At 41.2% G+C, this 16,776-nt stretch overlaps 1 long non-coding RNA gene across 14 annotated transcripts in view; it reads left to right on the top strand.

Annotated features, from left to right (window-relative positions):
• Positions 1 to 16,776, top strand: part of LOC145513671 (uncharacterized) — a 793,767-nt gene that overhangs the window by 224,949 nt on the left and 552,042 nt on the right. For 9 of the 14 annotated variants that reach the window (XR_014059675.1, XR_014059660.1, XR_014059681.1 and 6 more), the window contains exon 1: positions 3,193 to 3,358. The exons of 2 other annotated variants lie outside the window; for them this stretch is intronic. This is a non-coding gene — a long non-coding RNA (uncharacterized LOC145513671). Of the gene's footprint in view, positions 1 to 3,192; positions 3,359 to 4,482; positions 4,528 to 8,591; positions 12,677 to 16,776 lie in introns of those variants that run through there. 3 more of the 14 variants (XR_014059682.1, XR_014059678.1, XR_014059679.1) reach the window with 3 other exon arrangements.

Below are 16,776 nucleotides of genomic sequence, written 5' to 3' on the forward strand. Positions count from 1 at the left end.
TCCACCTCCAGCTCAACAGAACCATGTGTGTGCAGCCTCAGGGATTCAACATTTGTTTCTCCTGCTTTCTCTACCATGCACCAGGTCTTCCGGTTAATGAACCATATTTTCACCTATTACACCCTGTGGAAACTGGGTCTTGGGCCAGCAGAGGCCATTTCAAGGACCAGTTTTTGAAGCTGGGCTATTACTCTCCAGCCTGAGGATTAAAAAGCCATTTCTATCCCCTCCTTCACAAAGGCCCCAAATCCAATAACAGTTTGGAGCCACTCTGAGTCAGCTCCTATTATGAGATGACTATAGCTGAAAGGAACTGGATTGGTGATCTCCAAATAGCATCACAGCGTGCTTTTCTGGAAAGCCTGGCCTTTGAGGAACCTGCCTAGTCTGGTCTCTGAGGTCCCTTCTAGTGTTCTTTGGTGTACACGTGGGTACCTTTGTTGGGTCTTCTAAGTCCACAAGGGATAGCCTAGGGCAAGATTATCAGGAATTTTAATTCACCCATGAAGCACAATATTTTGTCATATACTTAGCAGGCATATACCATATGCCATATGTCATACATATGGCATATGACATACATATGCCAGTATGTCATATACCATACTCTTATGAGGTAGATACCATACTCTTAGCCTCATCTTATAAATGGGCAAACTGAGGTACATGGAAGTTAAGTTGTCCAAGGCTAAATTGTGAGAAGCAGGGCTGGATTAGAAATGGAGTGCTGTCATAGCACCTTGATAATATTTTCTCTAGATGCTGAGGACACATCCAGACAAGAGATCCTTGACTTCAGGAAACTTACAGCCTAGAGGGGAGACAGTCAAGTAAAACACAAGTACCAATAGGAAAATTAGGTTATTTCTTAGAAGTTGGTTAAAGGACAGGTAGACGACTGGGTCAGAGCATCCAGGGGAATGAGTGGGACTTTCCTTCTCTTTCCTCGCTCACGTCATTTTTGTCTCTCCAGAAGCATCCTATGCTTTATTTGACTCACTCTCTCCATAAAATATGTCTGGCTGTTTCCCAACTCCTCATGATTCTTTTCGGGGACCATCTTGAAACGTGTTCAAATGAGGCAGCCAGTTTTAACAGCTAATCTGTTACCTTAAGCTCTAGTTATCCGTCATTGTATAACAAAGCACTCCAAAATGTGATGGCTTACACAACAGCCTTTTTATTATGTCATGATTTTCTGGGACAGGAGTTTAGCTGGACTTGGCTGGGCTGTGCTGCTCCACTGGGCAGTGACTTGGGTCACTGGGTGGTACCCAGCTGATGGCTGGGCTGATCTGGAGGGTCCATGATGGCATCATGTATGTGCCTGGCATTTTGCAGGGGCACATGGAAGGCTGAACTCCCTCTATGTAGTTTCGTTGCAGGACTTCCCCACGTGGCTTTCTAGCAAGTCATCAGAATTCTTAGCATGGTGATCCAGCTACTGAGGGAGACCATGGTTGGGGCTGCCAGCTCTCTTAAAGGCTGAGAACCAGCAGAGCATGACTTAACACTGTTCTCCTTGATTAAGTCAGGTGCACGCTAGCCCAGGCCCAAGGAGGAGAGTACACTCCACCTTTGGTTGTGAGGAATGTCAAAGAATTTGTGGCCATCTTTCATTTACTACACTTTCTGGTTCACTTGGCATTGAATTTGTATGAAGGAGTCAATGTATTTCTGATAAAATATTGCCTCTGAAGACTGGTTGAAGCTGAGTTGCTACAACCTTTAATATATATTTAGTGTTCAAATAAGATAACTTGACTTTCTCAGAGCAATGAATGTAGTGATTGCCTTTTACTGCATGCGTGCCTGCTCATTTGCTCAGTCATGTTCGACTCTTTAGCAACCCCATGGACTGTAGCCCACAGGCTCCTGTCTCTGTGGAATGTTCCAGGCAAGAATACTGGAGTGGGTTGCCATTTCCTATTTCAGGGGATCTTCCCGACCCAAGGATGGAACCCGCATCTCTTGCATTGGCAGGTGGAGTCTTTAGCACTGGGCCACCTGGGAAGCCCCGTCTTTTAATAAACACAGGCAAATTGATAACTTCCAAATGTCATTGTTCAAAGGAATGGGGATATTTAGATCATCCTTGCATTTTTGGCAGAGGGAGTAAATGTGCGATGGGGAGGAGGCAGGTTTGGGAATTAAACTCTTGGCTGCTCAACAAAAGCTGTGGAAAGATACTTGGAAAGAAAGTGGATTCCAACAGGAGGAGCTGTTGAAGAATTCCCAAGAAAAGCACAGAGATCAAGAGTGGAGACAGTAACATTCCTAGAGGCAGCCCCAGGGAAATGACAACTTCTGAAACTGTTCTAGGCACATTGTAGGTGCTCAGTAAGTGTTTAAAGACAAAGAAAATCATGATGAGATGGCTGTGGAGATGGCCTAGATCAGGCATCTTAGAAAAGCAGACCTGGAAATAAAGGAACTTTTACATTATTTGAGGAGAATTAAATGGAATTATTTGGGTGAACCAAGAAACCACACTTAGTACACGGCAGATACTCAAAAAATATTAGTTGCATTCTATTTTTCACTTTTTACTTCTTTAGACTGTAAGAGTAAGTGGCGAATAAAAGTAGAACTAAAGGATAGTTTTACCTTTATGAGTTAAAATAGAGAGCAGAGTTAACCAGTAGAGCTTTCTGTAATGATGGAAATATTCTTCACCTGTTACTGACTGTTTCGAGTCTGGCCCCAAGAAAGGTTCTCCTGTGTGATGTCATTTGAGCCAACAGACTGAGATGGAGTTTGGTTCAGAAGCAAAGGAAAGATTTTTTTTTTTTAATATTCATTTATCATTTTTATTTATTTATTTGGCTGTACCGGGTCCTAATTGCAACACGTGGGATCTTCTGTCTTTGTTGTGGCAATGCAGGATCCTTAGCTGCTGCTTATGAACTCTTCACTGTGGCATGTGGAATCCAGTTCCCTAACCAAAGGCCCCCTGCCTTAGGGAGCGTGGAGTCTTAGCCACTGGATCACCAAGGAAGTCCTCGGCAAGCTCTGTTCTTTGGTCAAAGAATGCAAAGATGCGAGCTTCAGCTCTGGCGCACAGGCAGTCCCTGAGAAGCCGTGGGTAGGCTGCTCTGCGGGGAACTCAGCAGCACGGAGGGGCGCGTGGAGGGCGGAGTTCTCGCGAGGTTCAGAGTCCGGATATCAGGGCCTGCTCTCTGCCGCCATCTTGATTCGCAGCCGTGGGCCCAGAGCTCCTGCCCACGGCCTGGACCTGAAGCAACAGGCATAGCTGTTTTGCACTGGGAACTCGGGTCTGAAGCGCCGAGTTCCAGGCCTCTGCCCGCTGCACCCTACAAGCAAGTGAAACTAGACTGAGCTCCAAGAAAAACTAAAGGTTAGGCTTTATTTTATTACTCAGGTTCTATTTTTATGTTCTGGGTATTGTTAATGGGCTTTGCTGGTAATACATCTGCACTGTTCAATATACTCACCTCTGACCGCATGGAGCCTTTGAACCCTTGAAATTTGCTGGTGTGACTGAAGCAGTAAATTTAAAATTTTCTTTAATTTTACTCAATTCAAATTTAAGTTTAAATAGCCTCTCGTGGCTGCTGGTTATGTTATCGGATAAGAGGATTTACTTAATACTGATTTGAAACAAAAGGTCCATGATATAAGATGATACTCATTAACCTCAAGTATATAACACTGGTCCCTTGAAATTCTTTCACACTCTAGCACAGTTAAATTGTTTATTGAGTTAATTAAGGAGGTAGGAGAAGAAGTTAGGCTTATGGCTAACAGGAAGCAAATATAGAAGCCTAAATATAAGTGTATTATAAGAGTTAAGATGGAAAGAGGGTAGTAATTTAGGGACCAGCTGGTTCTGCTGGACAGAAAAGACCCTGGAGCTTGTCCGTAACTATTGGAATTCTATAGTTTGGTGTAACAAGGAAGTTTAGAGTGCTTTCCAGCCAACAAATTGAGTGAAATAAATATTATTTATATTCACCTGTCATAATTTGTTATTCAACTTTTTCGAATGGCAGTAGTGGAAATGCAGCAGTTAAACCACATTCTCCAGGGTACCGGTACTACTGCCAAGAGCAGAAAACTTTCATCTTCCAAAGCCTCAATCAGCCAGTTTCTCATCTGCATCCCATAAATCATCAAGAAGGAACAAGCTCATTATCTCAGCACTAGGGACAAAAGTCTTTTACATGACACTGAACTTCTGACTGCTGCAAAACATGGCAGCTTGCCATTGTATCTTTAACAGGTGTGTTGGCCCCTTTAGCAGACTGAGCCAGAAGTTTGAGACGATGGCCTGAAATTTTAATTTGTTGTATGCTGTGACTTGTGGTGGGCCCATGTCCAAAAGTAATTGGGTCTAGTGGCTTGTGGCTGTTTTGTCGTTTCAATTGGTTTGGGGAGAGAGATGTGAGAGAGTGTCTCTCCCTCAAAACATCCTCTCTTAGAGGTTAGGGATTAAGGGAATTTCTCATTCTATTTTGGCAGGTGTTTCAATCCTGCTACTCCGAAGAGCTGAGTAGGAGCTCCCAGGTACAGCCTGTTAAAATGTCCTATACACTTAGCCTTCTGAATCCATGGGTTCTGCATTCACATATTCAAATGAGGATTAAAGATATTTGAAAATAAGGTTCCAGAGAATTTCATAAAGCAGAATTTGAATTTGCATTGTATTAGGTGTTATATGTAATTTAGAGATGATTTAAAGTATATGGGAAGATGTGTGAGGGTTATATGCAAACACTATGCCATTTTGTATGGGAGACTTGAGCATTTGCAGATTTGAGTCCTGGAACCAATCCCCTTGTGTACTCAGGAATGACTGTGCTGCCATCTTGTAGTTCCCTCTCTACATAATGGTTCTGGAGCCTTCTGAATTACCCAAAATGTGATTCCTATGTCATACAAAATTCACTATGATTTTTAGTAAGATAATCATGTGTCCAGAAAAGTCTCTCAATTTTCACCTCCATTTCTAAAGATGAAATACTGTGAGTGTTGCATGGAGGGTGTTCTAGTTTTGAGTATTCTCTTGTTATGTGGTCAAAAAAGATAAAGTTGTTAAAGAAATAAAAAAGCGTTTATAATAAGCATGACAATCATCTTCTGTAATGGTCAGATGATACATATTTTTGGCTTTTGAGACATTTGATCTTTGTTGTAACTACCCAGTTGGTAACAAAGGCAGAAATAATGTGTAGATGAATGAGTATGTCTGTGTTCCAGTAGGCTTTGTTTGTGGGCACTGAAATTTGAGTTTCATATAATACACATTTGTGATGAATGTTCTATTTTTTTTTGATGGTTTTCAAATATTTAAAAATGTCATTCTAAACTTGCAGGCTGTTAAAAACAACGACAAAACACAAGGTGGCAGACCACATTTGACCTGTAGGCTGCAGTTTGCTAACTTTTACTCTGTAAGATACAGACATATATAACTAAAGTGTAAACATTGCATAAATGTTGTTGTAGATATTACCAGATTCTAGCATTCTAGAGTTATGAAAGGATTTATGTTTCTATCCTTATGTATAGAATTTAAAACCACAGTTTATTTACAATGAGCATCTTTGTAAGTGGATAATTTTAAAGTAATGAAAGAAAAAGCATATTGGTATAGTACATAGGTAACCGATTAAGGGTGTGCGAGTTCAGGATTTTCTGCTCAACTCTGATGCTAAGCAAGGACTTAATACATTAGATTTTCTCATCTCTAAAATGGGAGTGATTCTGGCTCTCCCATCCTTACAGGACTGTGATAAAAACCACATGAGACTCTCCTCCTGAAAATTCCTGGAAAAGATGAAGCGCTACATGTGTGTAATTTTCCGGGAGTGCCCCCCCCCCCCAAAATTCTCGGGCTGGTGTAATTTCTCTTAACTGTGTGGGAAAATACTGCTTCACAAATGGATAAATATAGGTAGATACTTTTATATTCATGTGGGGGTGATTTGAAGAGAAAAATGATGTATCCTGAATATTTTGTCTATTAGCAGTAATAGAAATCTTGCCCTATGTATATTTTTTTACAGTCATGCTACAAATTGCTGTTTCACTTAGAATATTGTTTTCTCTGATTTATTCCAAACACAAAGATGGCCGAAGGAGATGAAATATACTGCATGCATCTCATGCATGGAAAGATATGATAAAATAAGGGGGTTGAGAGTTGGATTAAAGAAAGACAAAGGCCTCCATACAGGTAGTTCTATTGAAAGAATACTAACTGACAAGATATGAAAGATGTCTTTTTGACTTTCTGCTGTTCAGGAAGATATTGGTACAAATGATTGTATGTGTGCTTGTGGTTGTGCGTAAATGAAAGTGAAAGAACATATGTCAATACAGTGTTCTACAATGCGGAAACAACTTTGAGTAAAAATGTACGTTTAAAATCATTCAGTTTATTTCATTTTAGTTTGATTGATTTTATAAAATACTTTTTTTTTGACCTGCATGAAATAATTCAATGAAAGACTAGAAAACATTGTGAAAAGGGGAAATTTTGTTTGTGTTTCTTAGGATGTGAAATCACTTGTCCCCTAAATGGAGGGTTTTAATTAAAATAGATGAGAAACTAGGGAAAGAAGAGGAGAAAGGCATTTAAACATATTTTTCTTGTGTAAGGTTTTTCATGTTTTCTTCATAACAGTCGAATTTCCCTTCTGGGCTTTGCAATATAGTTTGTATAATTATTTTGGAGAAATGAGAAATGTGAGAAGGAAAATGAGGTATTTTAGTACCGGTCCCAAATATATGCTACATCTGGCTGATTTCAGTTAACTCTCCAAGCGCTACTATAACAGTGTAGATGTCATGAATTATGATGATGTAAAGTTTTATATTTCCCACTTCTGACACTCATTTTCACAGTGCTGGCATCTCTGGTCACTTGTTCTTTCTTTTTCTGCTGTCACTGTATAGTCACATAATCCTTGTTGTCTTTCGTTCTTCTATATTTCTAATATTAATTATCTTTTGTTAATAACATGCCCAATCTTTTCTGATTTGTATGTATGTCTGTGATATTGGCAGCCATGCTCAAGAAATTTACCTTTGGGTGAGACTAGCCTAATGTTTCTTGGAAATCCATAGGGTGATGACAGAGCTTTATTTTAAGTGATGGGTCAATACTAGCAAAAGTTTTTCTCATTAGGTATACACCAGAGAGTCCTGGCATAGTTGTGGCTAGGTTTAGCCTTAATTAGAGAAGACTCTAAGGCACGCTGATACTAGATTCAAAATTTCATAGTGTAGAACTTGTAGGGACTATAAAATCCAGTGATGCCCAGTCCAAGTCTAGAAACCTCCATCATGTTATATCAGAAACCCATTGAAGGAACAAGCTGTTCAAAAGGAGCACAATGTGTTAAATTCCAAATCCTTAGACATAGTTTGAAAACTGGAAGCAAGTTTAAACTCAGAGTTTTGTGTATTATCTTGAATTTTGTAGACCCTGGATTTGGTCTATTAAGGTCAACGGAAATTGCCTGTACTGGGAAGGGGCAGTACTACCCAGAGGATGAGAAATCAACTCCGGAGTCAGATGTATCCAGTTTTAATTCCAGCTCTGTTCTCTACTAGCTGAGCAAACTTGGGCAAGCTGCTGTAGTGTCTGAACCTCAGCTTCCCTCTCTTGAAAATGGGTATAAAAACTGTACCTGCTGGGGAAAATCCAGTGAAGTAAATCATATAAAATGCTTAGCACATACTCAATGTTTAGTACCATGCCTGGCCCATCGTAAATGCTCCATAAATATCTTTAGGCTGAGAATAGCATACAGTCTTTCTAGGGGAGTACAAAAAAGTATTCAGCCTATTTTTGAGGAGGTGTTGATCTTTCTAAAGATCAAAGCCCAAACCTCAGAAATGATGTTGAGAACAGCATTCAAATGTGTATCATTTAAGTCCCCCAGGAATAGATGTGATTAACTGATAGTGTATTAAGGATTCCAAGAAGGGAAAGATCAGAGTTCTTTTAACATGGAATTGTCTGGGAGGATTTCTTGAGGTCAGTGTTTGATCTGAGTCTTTCAGAATTTAATAGACAGGAGAGGAAGGGAGCACTGAGGTCAGGGCATTTGGGGCTGGGAAAATATAAACCAGGCCCTAATGGTAATCCAGTGATAGAGGTTGGACCTCATGTGAAAAGGTTGCTGCTTTTAGACCACGTTCCAGTCAGTCATTACAGTTATCAAAAATCTGGTCAATCCAAAGATAGAAAAATTGGCTCTCTATCAAGTGTTATGCACCTGGAACCCAAATTCATGATCCCTGGGTTTGAACCTAAGTTTGGCCAGTGTGTGACACTGAGCAAGGCTTTTTCCCCCTTGGTGCTCCCGTTTTCCCTCTTTCAGAGGAAGGTTTTAAGAGTTAAGTTTGATGTTATCAATGGAGACGCCTAGTATGACACTTTGTATGTGATTCTATGCTTGCTTTGTGATAATCCTTCCAATCTTTAATTCCATACCCTCTCTCTCACCTCGTTTAGACACTGGTTGCTTGGGGAAATATTATTTTGAAGGAATTGGGATTTACTCCATTCGTTCTTCAAAGATAGTGGCCTTGTGTTTTTTGGGGGTTTTGTCATTTAGAGCCCCTCCAGTGTGGATCATCTCATTTGACTCTCACAACACTGGGAAGTGGACAGAGAATTCTGGTAAAGGAGATCGAGCCGAGCGCACAAGGGCTGGCTCCTGGAAAGACAGGGGGACTGTCAAGGAAGACAGAGATCCTGCTCACATCATCTCCAAGGAGACTGGGCTAACTGCTTGTCTCCTGTACACCGGGAAAGCCGTAAGTCTGAGAATTAGATTATCATCAAAGAAACACCGGGGCAGGGGTTTTAGCTTTGCATATGCTGAAGGGTTCCAGGGGTTCCTTTGTGGAATGCAAAGTATAACTGCTTTATCAGGTATGTATTTTAGTCCATAAACAGTCTTAAAATTTTAGTCCCTTCTGCGGCTTTGTGAAGTTTTACTTGGAAAACTTTGCAAAACTTTTAAGACATGGTCTGTGCAGCCCAGACAGTCTGGATTGGAAAAACGGCACGCAGAGATCCATCACGTACGTAACTGGGTTCATCTCATCTCCTTTGAGCTGAGTGTTCAGTAAATGGGCATAAAGGGGGAAATCACACCCGAGTAGGTGTTTTCACCTGTGTGAAGACCATATGGCAAGCTGACATGCGAAGAGGTCTGTGCACATATGCTGGGAGGTGCCTTTGGGTCTGGCATTGTCCTCTGAGATGGCCTTGTGCCATCTTCTTCCCCAGGCAGGACTTGACAAGTCATTTGTTCATGGAAGACACTTCCGAAGATAACCTTCAACATTTCCAATGGAGGATCCAGTCCCTGCAGGAAGTGCCTTGCAGAACCTAGGCATGCTTATTAAAGAGCAAATGTTCTAAGAGAGCAGGAAATGGTTTCTCTCTCCTTTTCCAGTCATGGGTACTCTCTGGAGCACACCCGCTCCTCTCCCATGCCACCTGTTGCTTCTGTGGGGTTGGCAGTGGTGGGGGTGGTATGCAGAGTTTTATTTACTTTGTTACATTATTTACACTTTCGGATTGTTCCTGGGATGAATTGCTATGAAGCCCCCATTTAATTAGCATAAACTTCGGTAACAGCTTAATATAAATTAAATTTGAAGTCATCTCTCTTTGAGAAATATTAGGATTTATTAGCGGGTCCACCCAAAAACTAATTCATCTGAATGGATACATTTCAGCCTTAAATAATGGAGGAAGCTTTGTGTGCTATTGTCTGTAATTATATTGAGCACATTCCCTTCTTCCCCTCTCCCCTCTCTGTATCCTCTGATGATTAGCCTGGTGGGAGAAGCCTTGTCTTTGCCCAAGGCCTTAGGAAAGCAATAATGGTCCCCAAGAGAGAAATTGGCTGTACTGAGAGATAAAGGAGGGAAGGGAGGAGAGAGTGAAAATGAGGAAATGGTCAGGTCACAGCCCATGACTTATAAAAACATGTTGAAGCGAAAAGAAATGAACATGTTAAATCTAAGAAATATGAAATGGCTTTCTCATAAATCTCTAAATGGCTAAAAGAAACCATATAGTAGTTAAGTATTCCTGCTTGTGCTGTGGGCCAGGAAAAAGAGAGTGCATGCTCTGTGCTGTTGCCAAATTAATCTCCTAGAAGAACAGCTTGATCATGTCATTCCTGTGCTCAAGAACAGTTAAGGGAATTGGGAGAATTCTGAGTCCCAATTTTGCCATTTGCCCGTTTGACCTTGGGTGTTGCACTAGCCTCTTGTTGCTTCAGTTCGTTCATGTGTTAAAAGGTAAAGTGATGAAACCTACCTCACGTGGTAATTGCAAGGATGACACATAGTAATGTAGGTAAAACTCTTACACAGTGGTGCATAATCAAACCATCTGTGCTTGTTGTTATTAATAGATAAGGTACATCTTTCTTGGCATAGCGTTCCAGGTGTTTTACCATCTCTCATCTACCTGTCTTTAAGCAGGATGTCCTGGCATTCGACCCCAGGAGATCCTTCCTCCAACTCAAGCAGTACCATGTATTATAACTTGATGCGTGTTCCATTTCCTTTATTACCTGGTAATCCCTTTTTGAGTAAGAGATAAGATCTTAGTTTCAGAACTCCCAGTGACCAGATGAGTCCTTATAAAATGCAGATGCATCCCTACTTATGAAAAAACTAGGTTCACAAAACCTGAAAATTTAAGCCCATGTGTTTGTAAATCCATAGTGTTTTTAAAAGGATTTAAGCTTGTGAGTAGGACACCAATTCAGCCTTGAGTTTTCCTCTATGTAAATTGAAAGAGCTAGATGAGATGACTCATCAATAAGGCTCTCTCCAGCTTAAAAGTATTGTGATTTTAGTTAATCTGTTTTAATTTCAGTGTTGGCATGTTTCCATGATGCCAAGCATCACCAACATTAAGCCTGAAAAATTAGCCAAAATAGTGATAATTTCAAATACCCAGATGTTTCATATTATTAATATATAGAAAACATTTTTTTAAAAAACATTTTTCTGTTTTAAACAAGATGCTTGACATGAGACTATTCTTCACTGTGGATTTGGCAAGGAAAAGCCAGCCAAAATGAAGCACATGTTTGGAAGATTTAGAAGATGTCACTAATCTTTACATAATTTTGTCTGTTCCATGCATTCTTGAATAGTCTTTATAAGAAAGTAGTAAAGGCAGGGATTTCCAGCTGTTACCAATTGTTCTTGATTTTTGTTTTCATTAACGGAGTTACCCTTCCCTTGTGGAAAACTTTGGGAGAGAGTGTTGACGGCAGCCAGAATAACACTCCCTCTAGAAAAAGAGATGGGTCATTAGTCATATAGGTGGTAGCTTCACAGAGTTGCAGAAGGTATTAGTTTCCAAATCTGTGGCTGACCTCATCTCTAGAAGTGTGCTGATGAACCCAGTGAGGCTAGTATTTTCTGGAAAGGAGAGTAAATAGCTAATGCTTAGTAAATTACCTAAATTACTAAATGGGACCTTGGATTCCATAAAGAATTAAATTTGCCTCATGTGACTGAGTGAGCAATTTCTTTCAATAGGTAATTTATTTAATAGCTCAGCCAGTATACAATATTCTTTCAAATCCTATTGAAGAAAAAGAGTTTGTATTTCAAAACTCTTTTCAAGTTCTAAATCAGTGGATGAATCTTTTGCACAATATCTGAAAGTGTAAAACCAGTAAGCAGTCACTCTGGTCATCTTCTGCATGTGGATGAGGCTGTTGGACAGGGTATGGTGGTTCAGATGGTAAAGAATCTGCCTGCAATGCAGAAGACCCGGGTTCAATCCTGGAAGATCCCCTGGAGAAGGAAGTGGCAACTCACTCCAGTGTTCTTGCCTGGAGAATTCCATGGACAGAGGAGCCTGGCGGGCTACAGTCCATGGGGTCACAAAGAGTTAGACATGATTGAGTGACTTTCACTTTCATCAAAATTAGTTCCCACATAATTGTTCCATTCTTTTGGTAAAAGTACTGAATAATTTAGAAAACCTTTTATGGTTCAAAGTCTTTAATTAAAATAGAAAGTGAAGGCGTCAACTAATTCAAAATGTGAATTACAGAATGAATGTAAAAGAATTGAAGGAAAGCAGTTTAATTTCCTTTAAAATTATTTATTTATTTTTGTTGTTGTTCAGTCACTCAGTCATGTCTTACTCTCTTTGACCCCATGGACTGCAGCACGCCAGACCTCCCTGTCCTTCATTACCTCCCCAAATTCGCTCAAACTCACGTCCATTGAATTGGTGATGCCATCCAACCATCTCATCCTCTGTCATCCCCTTCTCCCCCGCCCTCGATCTTTCCCAGCATCAGGGTCTTTTCAAATGAGTCAGCTCTTCGCATCAGGTGGCCAAAGTATTGAAGCTTCAGCTTCAGCATCAGTCCTTCCATTGAACATTCAGCACTGATTTCCTTTAGGATGGACTGGTTGGATCTCCTTGCAGTCCAAGGGACTCTCAAGAGTCTCCTCTGACACCACAGTTCAAAGGCATCAATTCTTCAGCACTCCACTTTCATTATGTTCCAAATTTCACATCCATACATGACAACTGGAAAAACCATAGGTTTGACTCTCCGGACCTTCGTCATTAAATTTTGTGGGCTGCTGTATTTGAAATAGCTTCTTTCCCTGACGTTTTCTATTGCCCCAACCCTGCCTTGTAATTTGAGTTTCAGTTAAAAGATATAAATAATATGCCTATTTTTATAGTATCTACTGTGTGCCAGGCCCTGTTCACAGTTCTCTATGTTTTTATTTAGTGCATGTGATCATTACAAAAGCCTCAACATGATGTAAATACAAGCATGATCTCCATTTTCAGAGATGTTAAGACACTTCTCTGGGATCACACAGCTCCTAAGTTCACCTTGTACTATGTTTGTCAAACCTGGTATGCCTCACAGTCACCTGGAGGGCTTGTTGAGTCACAGATTGACAGGTTCCATCCTCAGAATTTTCGAGTCAGCAAGTCTGGAGTGAGATCTGAAAAATTTGCATTCTGTCAGCTTCTCAGGTGACGTTGATGCTGCTGGTCTGAAGCCGGCGTTTTCAGACCACTGTACGCTGCCTTTCTATAATATACTCATAAACCAGAAAAAGGTTGTTATGGCAGAAAAACAGTCCAGGCGTTTCCATTTTTGGAAGCTCAGACTGTGAAGCCACTTAGGGCACAGGAAGATGTGTGATCACTCTTTTATCTGGCTCTTTTGGATCCCAAGACTAGAAAAGCTTCCCAGGCTAGAGGGGATGGAGAAAAGCATACGCACTTAGTGGGTTCCTTTGAATCTGTCTCTGCGGGACTCTTGTACCAGCTTCCCTGGTGGCTGAGAGGGTAAAGCATCTGCCTGCAATGCGGGAGACCTGGGTTCGATCCCTGGGTTGGGAAGATCCCCTGGAGAAGGAAAAGGCAACCCACTCTGGTACTCTTGCCTGGAAAATTCCATGGACGGAGAAGCCTGGTAGGCTATAGTCCAAGGAATTGCAAAGAGTCGGACACGACTGAGCAACTTCACTTTCACTTTCTGTGGGACTCTTCCCCATGGGAGGCTGGGAGGAAGTGGGGGAAAAAAGTAGCACACTCCCATAACCCCCAGGTAGTAATGGTGTTGATAGCATTCTTTGAGAACAGAGAAGGCCTGTGTGCTCTGCCAGGGGGAGCCTGTGGGAGCTGCACAACCTTGGAGTTCCCACTGCTCAGCATGCTGGAGAAGTAACTATGTGGAATATCTCGGTGGACAGGCTTGGGATATCATCACAGCATTTCTTGGAGCCTCAGCAAGAGGCAGAAGGAAAAACAAATCCTCAGATGTGGCCAGTAGAGAGCAGCTGACTTGATGAGACTCTGGGGTTAGCATGAGGCTGACTGTGATCTGCACTGATGGATGACCAAAAACCATACTTAGATGGGGATGTCTCCTGGATGCTGTGTGCACAGGTGCTCACACAGAGGACTGAAAGCTTGTCCCCTGCCACCTGTCCCACCCTGCAAAAGCATGTAAACCCCTAACCTCAGAGGCATCTTAGGAAAAAGGAGGTGGGATGGTTTGTTTCCAGCATGTTGAAGAAAAGCATAATAAAATCAATTGCATTTGCCTTTATAAATATGAAGAGAGCTACATTTCTTATGTATGAGTTCATGGGATGAAATCTATACCCGTTACAAATTGATTGCTGTGTAGAAATTTAAAGAATGCTAGTGCAGGGTATATCTGTGCCATAGACCGTCTGAGAAACCCAGGGACAGATAAAACCAAATCATCACGAATCACTAGGGATGACCCTGTGAGTGGCTTGGTATCCAGAGACGTCTCAGCAGACTTCAGAAATGCCATTATAGTATTGTAAAGAAACTTAGGCTGAAAGGGAACCACCAACTGCTTTAAATTTACAAGACAGACATAAAGTGGGTGGCTGAAAGGAAACAGAGAGGGCAAGTGTAGCTGTGTAAGAGTTTACTGGTAATTCATCTAGGACTCGGCCTTTCTTTCCTTGGGTAGCTAAGGGAGCATGGAGTGGTATCAGCCCAGACCAGCAAGGTTGTGGGAGGCCATTACCTGCTCTAAACAGAATCCATCTTGACTTTGATCAAGCAATGACTTAGGACCACTGTGGAAAGCCTGTGCTTTAGAAGAACATAGGACACCCTCATCCTCATCTGTCAAGCCCCAGAGGGCTAGCTGTTAGCATGTGTGACGATTTTCCTTATCTATAAAATGGAAATACATCCCTGATAGAGGAGTTTGACTTATATGACACCAAACACATCAGACTTGGCATGTAGCTGACATCCCGTTGGTTCTGTTTTCTGAAAATTTCAAGAGTAATATATTTGGCTTTAAGAAAAAGGCAAAGTGATCATGCTTGAAAGCAAGAGTAGAAATTATATGGCAAAAAAGAAATTTGACATGAAAACCACTTTCAGTAAAGCCGAAAATTCTTGATTTTCTTAAAAACATTATTTTTTCCAATTTTGCTCATCATCTAGTATGTAGGAATGAAGAACTTTTTGACTATAGATATTTTGCTGTCCGTTTTTACAGAAGGTGTGAATCACAATGTGGGGTTCCACCATTCTTCTCTTTCTAAATCATAGAACCTCCGATTTATTAACAGTAGAAATATACCCAACCAAAAATCTGTATTTCTCAGTCTTCTTTGCAGATAGGTGTGTCCATATTTCTAGGTTATGACCAATGAAATGTGAGTGGGAAGGTTATATGGTACTTACGGAATGCACCTCAAAATGAAGGGTGTGAGTTTTAACCATTTAGAGGGTCCACAGTTCACCAAAAACCTACTTCATATCTGAGACCAATTCCAAGTTGAGGGGGCTCCCAAACCACCTTCAGGTTTCATCATTTGCTAGAGAGACTCGTAAAACCCCGAGTAAAGCTGTTAAGCTGTGCTGTGCTTAGTCACTCAGTCACAGTCCTGGACTGTGTCCTGCCAGGCTCCTCTGTCCACGGAGATTCTCCAGGCAAGAATACTGGAGTGAGTTACCATGCCCTCCTCCAGGGGATCTTCCCAACCCAGGGATTGAACCCAGGTTTCCCGCATTGCAGGTGGATTCTTTACCATCTGAGCCACCAGGGAAACCTATGAATACTGGAGTGGGTAGCTTATCTCTTCCCCAAGAGATCTTCCCGACTCAGGAATCGAACCGGGGCCTCCTACATTTAGCTATCAGGAGAGCCCAAAGCCGTTATACTTAACAGTTAATTACAGGGAAAGAGATGCTTTAAGTCAGAATCCATTAAGGATCCAAATACCGAGCTCCCTGTTTTTCCTCTTGGAGTTATGGATGTTGTGAATGTCTCCTGGCCCTAACGTGTGACCACATACAGAGTCTTCGGAGAAGCTCGCCCGAACCTTGGTGTCCAGAGTTTTATTGGGGCTCCATCACATACTGCTCAATGGCTGACATGTCTCCAGTGCCTCCAGGAGATTGGGCTAATACATAAAGTCTCTAGTTACTCTGGTGTTTGGACCTGATACTGTGGTGACCCCATCATAAAGCACGTTGTTAGACTGTCCAGTGGTCAAATCCTCCAGACATATTTTATCACGTGGAGGATTTCAGGTACAGAGAGATCACCTCTCGGTAGCTGAGGTCAAAACCCAGACCTGTCTTTGGGTAAGGTTGATTCACTGCCATACAGAGGGTCAGGACTTTTCCTTCCTACTTCTGTCTAAAACACCAGTTTAGTGATTGAACTCTTGCAACCATCATTTTTTGAGGAAGAAAGCACATCCTGGAATTGGTGGGATGGTGTCAGAGAAGGAACCAAAGTCTCTGATGACTTCATGTAGCTGAAGTCATCCACCAGCATGGACTAACTCTAAACTTTTTTCTATAGTGAGAAATAAAAATCTGACTTAAGCCATTTATTTTTACTCCCCCCCCCTTTACATCATTAAATATAATTCTATCCAAAACTGCATGTTCTTGAGTTTCTGATTTAGAAAGATAATGCCTTCTCTCTTACTTTAAAAATGTCCTTATTGTTAAAAAAGTCCACTAATTGTCAGGGACATATGATTTCAATTTTCAGTCTTCAAAGTACATATTTTTGAGAAGTATTTGAATTGCATTTGGAAAGACATTTCCTTGTAAAGGAAAAGTTCTCTCCATGCCCAGTGATTGAGTGGATTCAAACTTCCATCAGTATTCGATGTCCATTTTTACTGAGGAAACATTTGAATGCTTCAGGCAGGCTTAGTTTGGGGCATTTTTAAAAAATACTAATTAACATTTCC

Source organism: Giraffa tippelskirchi, chromosome 7 (genome assembly GCF_054371585.1).
Source record: "Giraffa tippelskirchi isolate mGirTip1 chromosome 7, T2T-mGirTip1v1.2.pri, whole genome shotgun sequence".
Lineage (NCBI taxonomy): Eukaryota > Metazoa > Chordata > Mammalia > Artiodactyla > Giraffidae > Giraffa > Giraffa tippelskirchi.